General features: G+C 40.0%; 1 non-coding gene across 1 annotated transcript; it reads right to left on the bottom strand.

Annotated features, from left to right (window-relative positions):
• Window positions 1–2,292: 2,292 nt before the first annotated feature.
• LOC118487819 lies at window positions 2,293–2,399 on the bottom strand. Its single transcript, XR_004882762.1, has one exon. It is a non-coding gene; the product is annotated as a small nucleolar RNA R71 (small nucleolar RNA).
• Window positions 2,400–11,967: the final 9,568 nt, after the last annotated feature.

The raw sequence follows: 11,967 nt of genomic DNA, 5'->3' as shown, positions 1-11,967 counted from the left end.
AAAGACAAACCAGTAGAAGCTTCCATTGCCCACCACGGGGCCGTGTCCAGCGAGCACGGGGGCATGGTGAAAGTACAGCAGGCGCATTAATTGTAATTCGCAATTACAATTAATGAGGAGAGAGAGTGTCAGGCGGGCACGGGGCCGTGTCCAGCGGACACGGGGCCGTGTCCAGCCTTCTGTTCAGCCTATAAATAGAGGAGCTTGGCTTCATTCTCTCTCATCCCTTGGCACACCACCTCTCTCACACCTCATCCACCACCCACCACCACCATAACACCATCATCCACCACCATCATCCATTGTCCATCGTAGAGTGTGTGAGTCGTCTCGGGATCCAAGATTGATCGTAAGAGTTCTTGACAATCAAGGCCATGTTTGCCTAAGTCTCTTACATCACTTGGTGAAGACAAGTGTTTAGTATAATACTTTTTATTTTTAATCTTTTGCACTTTTTATTTGATTTTGTATTAATGACTTTAATAACTAGTTACTTATGTTGAAGGTGATCTTTCCTTATCGTTTGTCCGTGGTGTCTTGGCATTATTTTACTGTCTATATAAAATAAAAGATTTTCACCATTCATATCTCCACGGTCTATATGGAGGTATGTTGGCTACCTGGTCGGGGGTTAAGGGAACGGTTTGGTAAGGGTCTTGCCCTTGTTCAGCGTTTAGAGGTCCTGCTTGGGACCTGGGTCAAATTTAGTAGGGTCTCCTTCAATGCCCATAGGTATTGGATGGCGGGGATCCAAACTCTTTGACCCCCTCATAAGTTAACTACTATTAATACTATAACCCGGCTATTTAGGACTGTATCCCTGCTGACTCAGACTACTTAGCCGAGGGTAACGTCACCGCCAAAAGCGGGGCCTACCACAATTTGCATTAATAACTTAATTCATTATCTTTCAATAATCCGACCCTTTAGGATTGTATCCTTGCTGACTCAAACTACTGGGTTGAGGGTAACGTCACCTTCAAAAGAGGGGCCTACTACAATAACTAAGATAATCTCTTAAACAAGTGCAAAAGTGCGAAAATAATCAAAGGTTATACTAATACACGTGTCGGATCCAAGTGATTCATCTTGTCTATCTGTTTTTTATTTTATTTTTATTTTTCAGCATTTAGTTAGTTTTTATTTTTCTTAGTTTAAAACATTTTTCTAACATTTTTGATTTGATTAGACATTGAGGATAAACCGGTATTAAAAGCTCTTGTGTCCTTGGACGACCTCGGTATCTTACCAACACTATACTACCTCCACGATGGGTGCACTTGCCCATATGTGTGTTTAGTGTTAGTGAATATCGTGTTTTATAAATTTAAAACTTGGCTAAAAGTGTAAAAAGGGCTTAAATATATATCTAAAAACATATATACACTGACACGCATCAAGTTTTTGGCGCCGTTGCCGGGGACACAAGGATTTTAAGAAAGTTAGGAATCAGCGGCCTAATCATATTTTTATTTTTCTTTAATTTTTTTAGGATTTTCTTAGATTTTTAGCTTCTGCAGAGCTCAGCACGGGGCCGTGCCTGGTCGGACACGGGCCGTGCTCAGCAACGTTACTGGCAGTTTTTTGTTTTTCAAGTTACAGAAGGCTGACCACGGGGCCGTGCCGGTGCAACACGGGGCCGTGTCCAACTCCCAGTAACTGTGATCTGAAAAACAATCACTGTAATTCCGACCACGGGGCCGTGTTCGCTCAACACGGGGCCGTGGTGAACCTTCTGACCAACGTTCTTTTCTGTTTTTATTGCAGGACTTGGAACCCGACGCCGTCCTCACGTAGTGTATGAGCTCCAGTTCCAATAAAGACATAAAGGAACCGCTAGAAGAACCCGAACACTTTCTCAGAAAAAGGTTAAAAGCCAAAAACCAAGAGAAGGTTTCGGGTGATCCACCCCCAATGGCGGACCAACGTACCCTTATGGATTATCTACGGCCCACCGTAGGTAATCTAGGCGCCGCTATCAATGCTCCGAATGTCGAAGCCAATAACTTCGAACTTCGACCGTATTTGATACAAATGCTCCAAAACTCCGCAACCTTCCACGGGCTTGCGGACGAGGATCCTCATCTACATATAACTAATTTCTTAGAAATATGTGATACCTTTCGGATCAATGGAGCATCAAACGACGCCATCCGCCTCCGTATGTTTCCATTCTCACTAAAAGACCGAGCGAAAGCTTGGCTCAACACCCTCCCAGCTGGATCGGTAAACACCTGGGATGAACTAGCCCAAAAGTTTCTATATAAGTATTTCCCTCCTTCTAAAACTGCTAAATTAATGGCTGAAATTAATACATACTCGCAAGAGGACGGGGAATCCTTATATGAAACATGGGAAAGGTTCAAGGAGCTATTACGCAAGTGTCCCCATCACGGCCTCGCAATATGGCAACAAGTATCCACTTTCTACAATGGATTGTTGCCACACACTAGGCAGACACTTGATTCTAGCTCCGGGGGACTTTTAGGTAATCGACGCCCACACGAAATATATAATCAGATTGAGGAAATTGCTCAAACCAATTTTCAATGGCACACTCCCCGGGGAAATAAATTTATCGCCCCGGGCGCCCATAAGGTCGACGAAAGCACCTCTTTACAAGCCCAAATCGAGGCCCTTTCTTCAAAAATAAAAAAATTAGAAATGACAAAAACAGTCTCGGTTATGGCTTGTGAAGGGTGTGGTGGGTCACATGAAAATTGGAGTTGCATGAAAGAAACGGACGATCAACAAGAAATGGTAAACTACATTGATAATAGACCTAGGCCGTCGGGTCCTCCAACGGGAACTTACAACCAAGGATGGCGAAACCACCCAAACCTTGGTTGGAGGGAAACCGGCAATAGTAGTAACCAACAAACCCAACGAACAAACTTTCAGCAATCAAGAAATGAGTCACAAAATTTCACTCAATAACAAGGTGGACGAGAAAGGCTCGAAGATACTATATCTCGCCTCGTCTCCGACACTGATAAGAAAAACTCGGAAAGATTTCTACAATTAGAATCTAATTTTAGGAATCAACAAGCTAGCATTCAAAACATAGAAAAACAAATAAATCAACTAGCACAAAATTTTTCCGAGAGACCGCAAGGCGCATTACCTAGCAATACCGAAACAAACCCAAAGGCGCAAGTTCACCTCATCACACTACGAAACCGCACCGTGGGGCCTGCAGAAGTACCTCCACCAACGGAAGAAACAATGCCAACACATCTGCAGGAAAAGAACTCTCCCCCATCACCCGAGCCTACCAGGGCTCCTCGAGTTCCGTACCCCGGTAGGTTAATTCGTCAAAAGACCAATGAGTAATTCGCAAAATTCGAAAGCCTGTTAAAACAATTGCATGTCAATATTCCTTTTATCGAAGTCCTAACCCAGATGCCCAAATACTCTAAATTTATGAGGGACTTCCTTACACATAAAAAGAAAATTGAAAATTTGCAATTAGTTAATTTAGGCGAAGAATGCTCTGCCCTCGTACTCAATAAACTACCCCAAAAGAAAATCGATCCCGGGAGTTTCACGATTCCATGCTCAATAGGGGAATCACCCGTTCGCAATGCCTTGGCCGGCTTAGGGGCTAGCATTAACCTCATGCCCTCATCGATGTTCAAAAGGCTTGGCTTGGGAACCACGAGCCCTACAAAAATAAGCATACAACTCGCTGATCGATCAGTCAAGTTCCCACAAGGTGTCATCGAGAATGTCTTGGTAAGGGTAAGCAAATTCGTTTATCCTGTTGACTTTGTCATACTCGACATGGAGGAAGACACCGAGGTCCCCCTTATCCTAGGGAGACCCTTCCTTGCCACAGCACAAGCAGTGGTAGACATGAATGAAGGGACACTAACTTTGAGGTATGGGGACGATGAGGTGAAGTTCGGAGTTGGGAAGAAAATAGAGGACGACGACCCAGTCAATTACATGAAGGTTATTGATTCAAGCTTGGATGCCGCTCTCCGACGGTGTAATTTGGGAAGCAAGGCACTCCACTCAGAAGATATATAACCGGGAATCGGGTCTAGCCAAGGACCCTTATAAACGTGGCGCACCACAGAGGCATTCCGCGGATCTATCCTTAGTTTAGTTTAGTTTAATCTTTTAGTTTTTGCAGAATAAAACACACTCACGGTGGTAATGGATGAAAAAGGGAACGAGGAAAATGGAACCATGCACAAAGAACAGAGCAACCCGACAAAAATCTCCATCACAGAAGGCTCAACACGGGCCGTGCCCAACCAACACGGCCCCGTGCTGAGCCCCTGCAGAAAATCACCCAGTTCAGGTAACTGGACACGGGCCGTGTTCAGCGGACACGCCCCCGTGTCCAGGCTTCTGTTTCAATTCTGTAATTTTTGTTACTGGCACTTGACCACGGGGCCGTGCCCGGTGAACACGGGGCCGTGTCCAGGATGCCAGTAACATAAATCTTTGCTTTTTAACCCACTTTTATACATTCGAATCAACCAAAAACATTATTTTTGGACACATTGAGGACAATGTGTAATTTAAGTGTGGGGGGGATGCTAAAACCTTGAAATTTTGCAAAATCCTAAACACAAGCCTTACACAAAACTCTATTGGAACCGCTAAACACCCCAAATTTTTTTCAAAAACTTTTTCATTTTTTTTATTTACTTGTCTTAGTTTAAGTTGGGAATAACAAGTTCTAAAAAGGTTATATTTTTACAAGTTTACAACCGATAGCGTCGTGATAAAAAAGGAACCAACATAAGAAAATTATGAAACGGCATAACAAGTCTAGTTTAAAATTCGATTATATATGCTCGGTCACATTAAAAACCCATTCCCACAAAAGTGAGTTTTGAGCCTTTATTGAGCATAAAAATACACATATTTAGATTAAATGCTCATTTTTCGTTTCTTGTGTGAATAGCCGCTCGGTCCTTACAAATCTAGAACTTGCCACGACGATACATTCCCGGTCCTTACCAACTTAAACCCAAGTAAGTAAATGATGGAGGCATTAGGACTAACCATTTTTCTTTCAAAACCATTATTTTTCATTTTTTTACCTACCCAAAATCCCCCTAGATAGCCCCTTTGAGCCTAAACCTTTCATTTCATTACCCCAAAACCCTTTTTTAGTAACAAGTTCGCTTTTTCGTAAACTCACCTTTTTATGTGACGATCAAAAAAAAAAAAAATGATGATGAAGTCAAAAAACAAACAAAAGCTATAAAAGCTTGTTTGGAGAAATACTTCAAAATAAAAAGTCACTAAAAACAAGATACTTCACGAAAACCGACGCTTGTTACGATTTTCGCCCTTTTTACTAACCACTAACCAACCACCCACCTTTAAACCCAAGCCTTCACCCAAAAAGTCCTCTTGATATTTACAAAGGTAAAAAGTTAAAAAGGAGGAGGATTGATTGCTTGCCAAGCCTATGGAAGACGTAAGTTCCGTGCCGCTCTCGAGTGATTCACTAAAATATACACCTTCGGCCGAGTGTTGAGTGATCTCCCGTGAGGCATGTGAACTTGTATATAAATGGAATTTTAATAAGGCATGCTATGCCCAAATAAGTAATTTATCTTATGAAAAGTTCAAAATAAATCATAACGAATAGGATTGTAAATAAATAAAAATAAAACCGATAAAAACCTTGGATTCCCGACACTCTAGGACAAGCTAAAAAAAAAAAAAAAAAAAAAACTTCTCTTCTACCTATTCCATTTGGGAGTGTAAGCCACATTTAAAGAGTTTTGCTTGAGGACAAGCAAAAGTTCAAGTGTGGGGGTATTTGATGTGTGTAAAATGCAACATATAAAACACATCAATTAAGGCATAAAACTAACCCTTTTTAAGTACTAATGTTGGAAAAATAGTGTTTTTGTCTTCCTTTTGTATTTTTAGGATGAAATGAGCTCAAAATCACAAAAGAAGCAAAAAGACTACTAATTCTACCATAAATACAAGAAAAGGAACAAAAGTGGACTGCCCGGACCCTCAACGGCACCTCCCAAGGCAAAGAAGAAGAAACAGAGTCTAAACACGCCCCGTGTCCAGCGAACACGGGGGCGTGCCCAGGAAGCAGCAGAAAAGACAAACCAGTAGAAGCTTCCATTGCCCACCACGGGGCCGTGTCGAGCGAGCACGGGGGCGTGGTGAAAGTACAGCAGGCGCATTAATTGTAATTCGCAATTACAATTAATGAGGAGAGAGAGTGTCAGGCGGGCACGGGGTCGTGTCCAGCCTTCTGTTCAGCCTGTAAATAGAGGAGCTTGGCTTCATTCTCTCTCATCCCTTGGCACACCACCTCTCTCACACCTCATCCACCACCCACCACCACCATAACACCATCATCCACCACCATCATCCATTGTCCATCGTAGAGTGTGTGAGTCGTCTCGGGATCCAAGATTGATCGTAAGAGTTCTTGACAATCAAGGCCATGTTTGCCTAAGTCTCTTACATCACTTGGTGAAGACAAGTGTTTAGTATAATACTTTTTATTTTTAATCTTTTGCACTTTTTATTTGGTTTTGTATTAATGACTTTAATAACTAGTTACTTATGTTGAAGGTGATCTTTCCTTATCGTTTGTCCGTGGTGTCTTGGCATTATTTTACTGTCTATATAAAATAAAAGATTTTCACCATTCATATCTCCACGGTCTATATGGAGGTATGTTGGCTACCTGGTCGGGGGTTAAGGGAACGGTTTGGTAAGGGTCTTGCCCTTGTTCAGCGTTTAGAGGTCCTGCTTGGGACCTGGGTCAAATTTAGTAGGGTCTCCTTCAATGCCCATAGGTATTGGATGGCGGGGATCCAAACTCTTTGACCCCCTCATAAGTTAACTACTATTAATACTATAACCCGACTATTTAGGACTGTATCCCTGCTGACTCAGACTACTTAGCCGAGGGTAACGTCACCGCCAAAAGCGGGGCCTACCACAATTTGCATTAATAACTTAATTCATTATCTTTCAATAATCCGACCCTTTAGGATTGTATCCTTGCTGACTCAAACTACTGGGTTGAGGGTAACGTCACCTTCAAAAGAGGGGCCTACTACAATAACTAAGATAATCTCTTAAACAAGTGCAAAAGTGCGAAAATAATCAAAGGTTATACTAATACACGTGTCGGATCCAAGTGATTCATCTTGTCTATCTGTTTTTTATTTTATTTTTATTTTTCAGCATTTAGTTAGTTTTTATTTTTCTTAGTTTAAAACATTTTTCTAACCTTTTTGATTTGATTAGACGTTGAGGATAAACCGGTATTAAAAGCTCTTGTGTCCTTGGACGACCTCGGTATCTTACCAACACTATACTACGTCCACGATGGGTGCACTTGCCCATATGTGTGTTTAGTGTTAGTGAATATCGTGTTTTATAAATTTAAAACTGGGCTAAAAGTGTAAAAAGGACTTAAATATATATCTAAAAACATATATACACTGACACGCATCAAAGTGTTTATGGATGACTTTTCAATTTTCGACACTAGTTTTGAATCTTGTCTCAAGGAATTACAAAAAGTTTTAAAAAGATGTGTTGAGAAAAATTTAGTGCTTAGTTGGGAGAAAAGTTATTTCATGGTGCAATAGGGAATTGTGCTAGGTCATGTGATCTCGGAAAGGGGAATGGAGGTGGATAAGGCAAAAATAAGGGTAATATCATCTTTGCCACCACCGAAAAATGTTAAGGGTGTAAGGTCATTCTTGGGACACGCGGGTTTTTATAGACGTTTCATTAAAGGTTTTAGTGTTATCACGAAACCTTTAGGTAATTTGTTGTTAAAAGATATTCCATTTGACTTTACTGACGAATGTTTGCAAGCATTTATTGTTTTGAAGGAACATTTGGTCAAAGCTCCTATCTTGCAACCACCGGATTGGTCAAAGCCATTTGAAATCATGTGTGACGCAAGCGACACTACAATTGGTGCAGTTTTGGGTCAACGAGTCGACAAAAAGCCGGTGGTAATTTATTATGCAAGCAAGACTTTATCCAAAGTGCAACTGAATTACACCATAACCGAAAAGGAGTTACTAGCGGTGGTGTATGCTTTGGATAAGTTTCATTCGTACATTTGGGGGAGCAAAGTGGTTGTGTATTCGGATCATAGTGCGGTCCGATATTTGATGGAGAAAAAAGACGCAAAGCCCCGTTTAATCCGGTGGGTGTTGTTATTACAAGAGTTTGACTTAGAGATCCGAGACAAAAAGGGGAGTGAGAACGTAGTGGCAGATCACTTGTCTCGGATCCCGGTGGAAGGGATTGACGATTTGAGTGAAATAAATGAAAGGTTCCCCGACGAGCAACTCCTAGCCGTTTCCACCTTTGTTGCACTGTGGTATGCTCACTACGTAAATTACTTAGCCACGGGTGCCATTCCAAATTATTGGATCAAGAAGCGAAGACAACACTTTATGGTTCAAGTGAAGCAATACATATGGGATGAACCGGATCTTTTCAAGATCGGGCCAGATCAAGTCATTAGGAGGTGTCTGCCCGAAACGGAGGTGTTGGAAATCTTGACTCATGCCCACTCATCCGCATGTGGAGGTCACTTTAGCGGGCATAAAACGGGTTATCGGGTTCTCTCATGTGGTTTTTATTGGCCCACAATTTTCAAGGATGCATGTGAGTTCGCAAGAAATTGTGTAAATTGCCAAAGGATGGGAAGCATTTCAAAGAGGGACGAGATGCCATTACAACCAATTTTGGTTGTGGAAATATTTGATGTATGGGGCATTGACTTCATGGGTCCCTTCCCAAATTCCAACGGGTTTTTATACATTTTGGTGGCGGTGGATTATGTCTCTAAGTGGATTGAGGCTATTGCGACAAGAACAAATGACCACTCGGTTGTTTGTAAATTCATCAATCCAACATCTTCTCCCGTTTTGGTATTCCGCGTGTTATTATAAGTGATGGTGGTTCACATTTCAAGAACTTTAATTTCGGGAAATTGTTGAAGCGATATAGTGTGAATCACCGGATTGCCACACCTTACCATCCGCAAACGAGTGGACAAGTTGAAGTGTCCAACCGTCAAATAAAATAAATTCTCATGAAGACGGTTAGAACGGATAGGAAGGATTGGTCGAGCAAGTTGGATGATGCATTGTGGGCATACCGAACGGCCTAGAAGACTCTGATTGGCACAACACCTTACCGAATGGTGTATGGAAAGGGTTGTCACTTGCCAATGGAGTTAGCGCATCGGGCACATTGTGTCACACCCTGGCTTTGCGGAAGCGTGGGTTTATTTGGTGTGACTTCTTAATACCATAGCAACAATCATAACAATGCTATATGATAAAAACACGAGATATTCATCGATTAATAAAGAGAAAAATCCCATTTTCAACAATCACAAAATAAGTTACAAACCTTAACTTGATTTAATTGAGTTCATAAAGACTTAACAAAAGGCTTTAAACAATACTAGGTTTAGGGATATGTAACCTGTCCAGGAAGAGGTTACACCTTCTAAACCCTGGATGACTTCTTTATTCAAACACAGCTTTAAAATATGTGCATACCATGCCAGATCCGTTAGTTTCCTGAAATACATGTAGTTTGAAAAGTCAACACAAAGTTGAGCGAGTTCATGTGTAAGTGGGTATGTGTAACCCGTTGTAAAAATGTCTGTATGTATAAAAATCCCTGGTTTGTAGCAAATAAGGAAAAAGAGATCACCATTGGGTTGCAAAGCCAATGATATGTGTGAAGTGCAGTAGGAAGACTCAAACCTAGCAGATTTTTGTGTCGGGCTCAAAGTCACCACCTGGTTCATTCGGCGGACTCAGGGGTTGGGCTCGCTACACCCAGATAGATCTACCGCTAATGACCCTCGGTCCTACTATGAGGATTAATGGCCTCCATTTCGTGCCTACCCACTCACATGATCTAAGTTGTAACCCTCCTTACGCTAACCATAACATGTAAAAAGTATTCGCAATCATAGTAAAGTGTATTTCACCCCCGCAGTTTAAAAACTGAAAATAGTTAAGAGAAAAGGGGGACATGAACTCACAGTATTGCGTCTTCGTACTCATAACCCAAATCTCCGCGGCAATCACGACTACCTACAATGGTCTAATGCCTATTAGACGAACGGGTAGTGCCTTGTCTTAGTAAGTATGATTTTGAGTTACGATTCTGGTATCATTCCAAGTTATAATGATTGTATTTAGTTCTGGGATAATAGTTAGACAACTGTTTTAGAGTTATACTTCTCAAGTATTGTATATGCGTATTTCCTTCTCAAGGATGGGGGTATTTATACATGTATGCTTTATAATTCCGAAAATATACTTTAAGTCCCACTTATCTAAAATATTCTGTCTCCAAAATATACATATTTTTCCCAAAAATATTATATTTTACTTCACAAAATTTCCAAAATATATATATTTTTCCCAAAAATATTATATTTTATTCCATACAATTTCCCAAGATAATACTTTTTCAAAATACACCATTAAGAGTATTTTCCGAAAACACGCGCGTAACATTTTAGAGTTCGCGTTGTAAAAAAATACCAATGTAACTTAAATATTTATTTGTGAGGGCGTTGGTATTATTTGAAGTCGTGTATTCATGACATTCCAAGTAATTTTTACCCTAAAAATAATATATCTCTAGTTCACAAAATAATCACGTAAGCACACTAGCGTTTTATTATGAAATATATATTCTCAATATATATTTAACAGGTTTCATTTACAAAAATCCACCTCCGACACTTGGTTATTTTGTAATAAAACCATGGCGAAATTTATATTTTAGAAAACAAGTTAAAAATATATTTATAACACTTGTCACCGAAAATATTTCTAAGCGTTATATTTCTAGAGAAATTTCGCCAGAGTTTCCTTTGTAAATGGAGGCGTCTACGCTTACAAGTGTATCATTTTCTTTAACATATAACACGTTAGATCACTTCCAAATAACCAACCCGACATTTAGGCATGCAAAATACTACTTATACCGATTCAGTTTTCAAACACAAAACTAGGCTGTTTTCGGGTATTTTAATAAAATAGTTATCTTATTCCGAAAATCCCCAATTTTTTACAGAATGTCTTATACGTTCCAAATATTATTGTGTAAAAATATCGTGGTCCGAATCATCACCAATATTTTACAAAAATTCATTTTCTGAACTGCATTCAGATCTACCTTTTTCTGACTGCAGTGCACGGAATATTTTATTTAAAATTTATCGTAAGTCCGTTTGACGTAATTCTAGTTGGAGGATCACGGCGACAACAGTGACCATCTTCAGTATAAATTTTATGATCTAACTCTACACAGAATTCAAGTTATGACTGAAAATATGACTCTCTTTTACTGCTGTAAAAATGCAGCTTTAGCTGCTGTTACAAATTGATGCTTTAAAAATAGTAAATGAAGTCCAAAAATTATGATTCCAGTGCCATTAGAACCGTATTTCGTAGTACATAAACCTAGACTTTAGAAAATACATGTTTCGTTTTATTAAGGCCCTGTTACAGCCTGTTAAAGTCGGCTGAAAAGGCAATTCAGCAAGCTGTTTATAGTATAAGTGCCATTAAAAAGTACACATACGATTACCATTCATTCTAATACGATTAAAATAAGATCATAAGTCTGTTACAGCAGATTATGGTTTGTTTATTTCAGATTTATCATGATTTCAACATCTTTTAACCATACATCTTCTCTAGTTAGTTTAAACTTCAAGACTTTGATGATGTTCTTTAGAGTTCTTATGTTTTTTTGATCTTTAAGCAACATTAACCACCTAAATAACAAGTAAAATACAAGGATCTAAGTGCTTACCACTAGCACAAAGCTAGGAGAGTTCAAGTGAAGAAATGTGGTGGTTAAAAGAAAACAGGAGAGGTCCTTGAGCTTCCGAATACACCAAGCTTCGTTGTTCACCTTCTTACACCTATGGATGCTCTTGGATTGCTT

This window comes from Helianthus annuus, chromosome 15 (genome assembly GCF_002127325.2).
Source record: "Helianthus annuus cultivar XRQ/B chromosome 15, HanXRQr2.0-SUNRISE, whole genome shotgun sequence".
Lineage (NCBI taxonomy): Eukaryota > Viridiplantae > Streptophyta > Magnoliopsida > Asterales > Asteraceae > Helianthus > Helianthus annuus.
The sequence above is the reverse complement of the archived record's forward strand: the minus strand, read 5'-3'. Positions and strand labels throughout refer to the sequence as shown.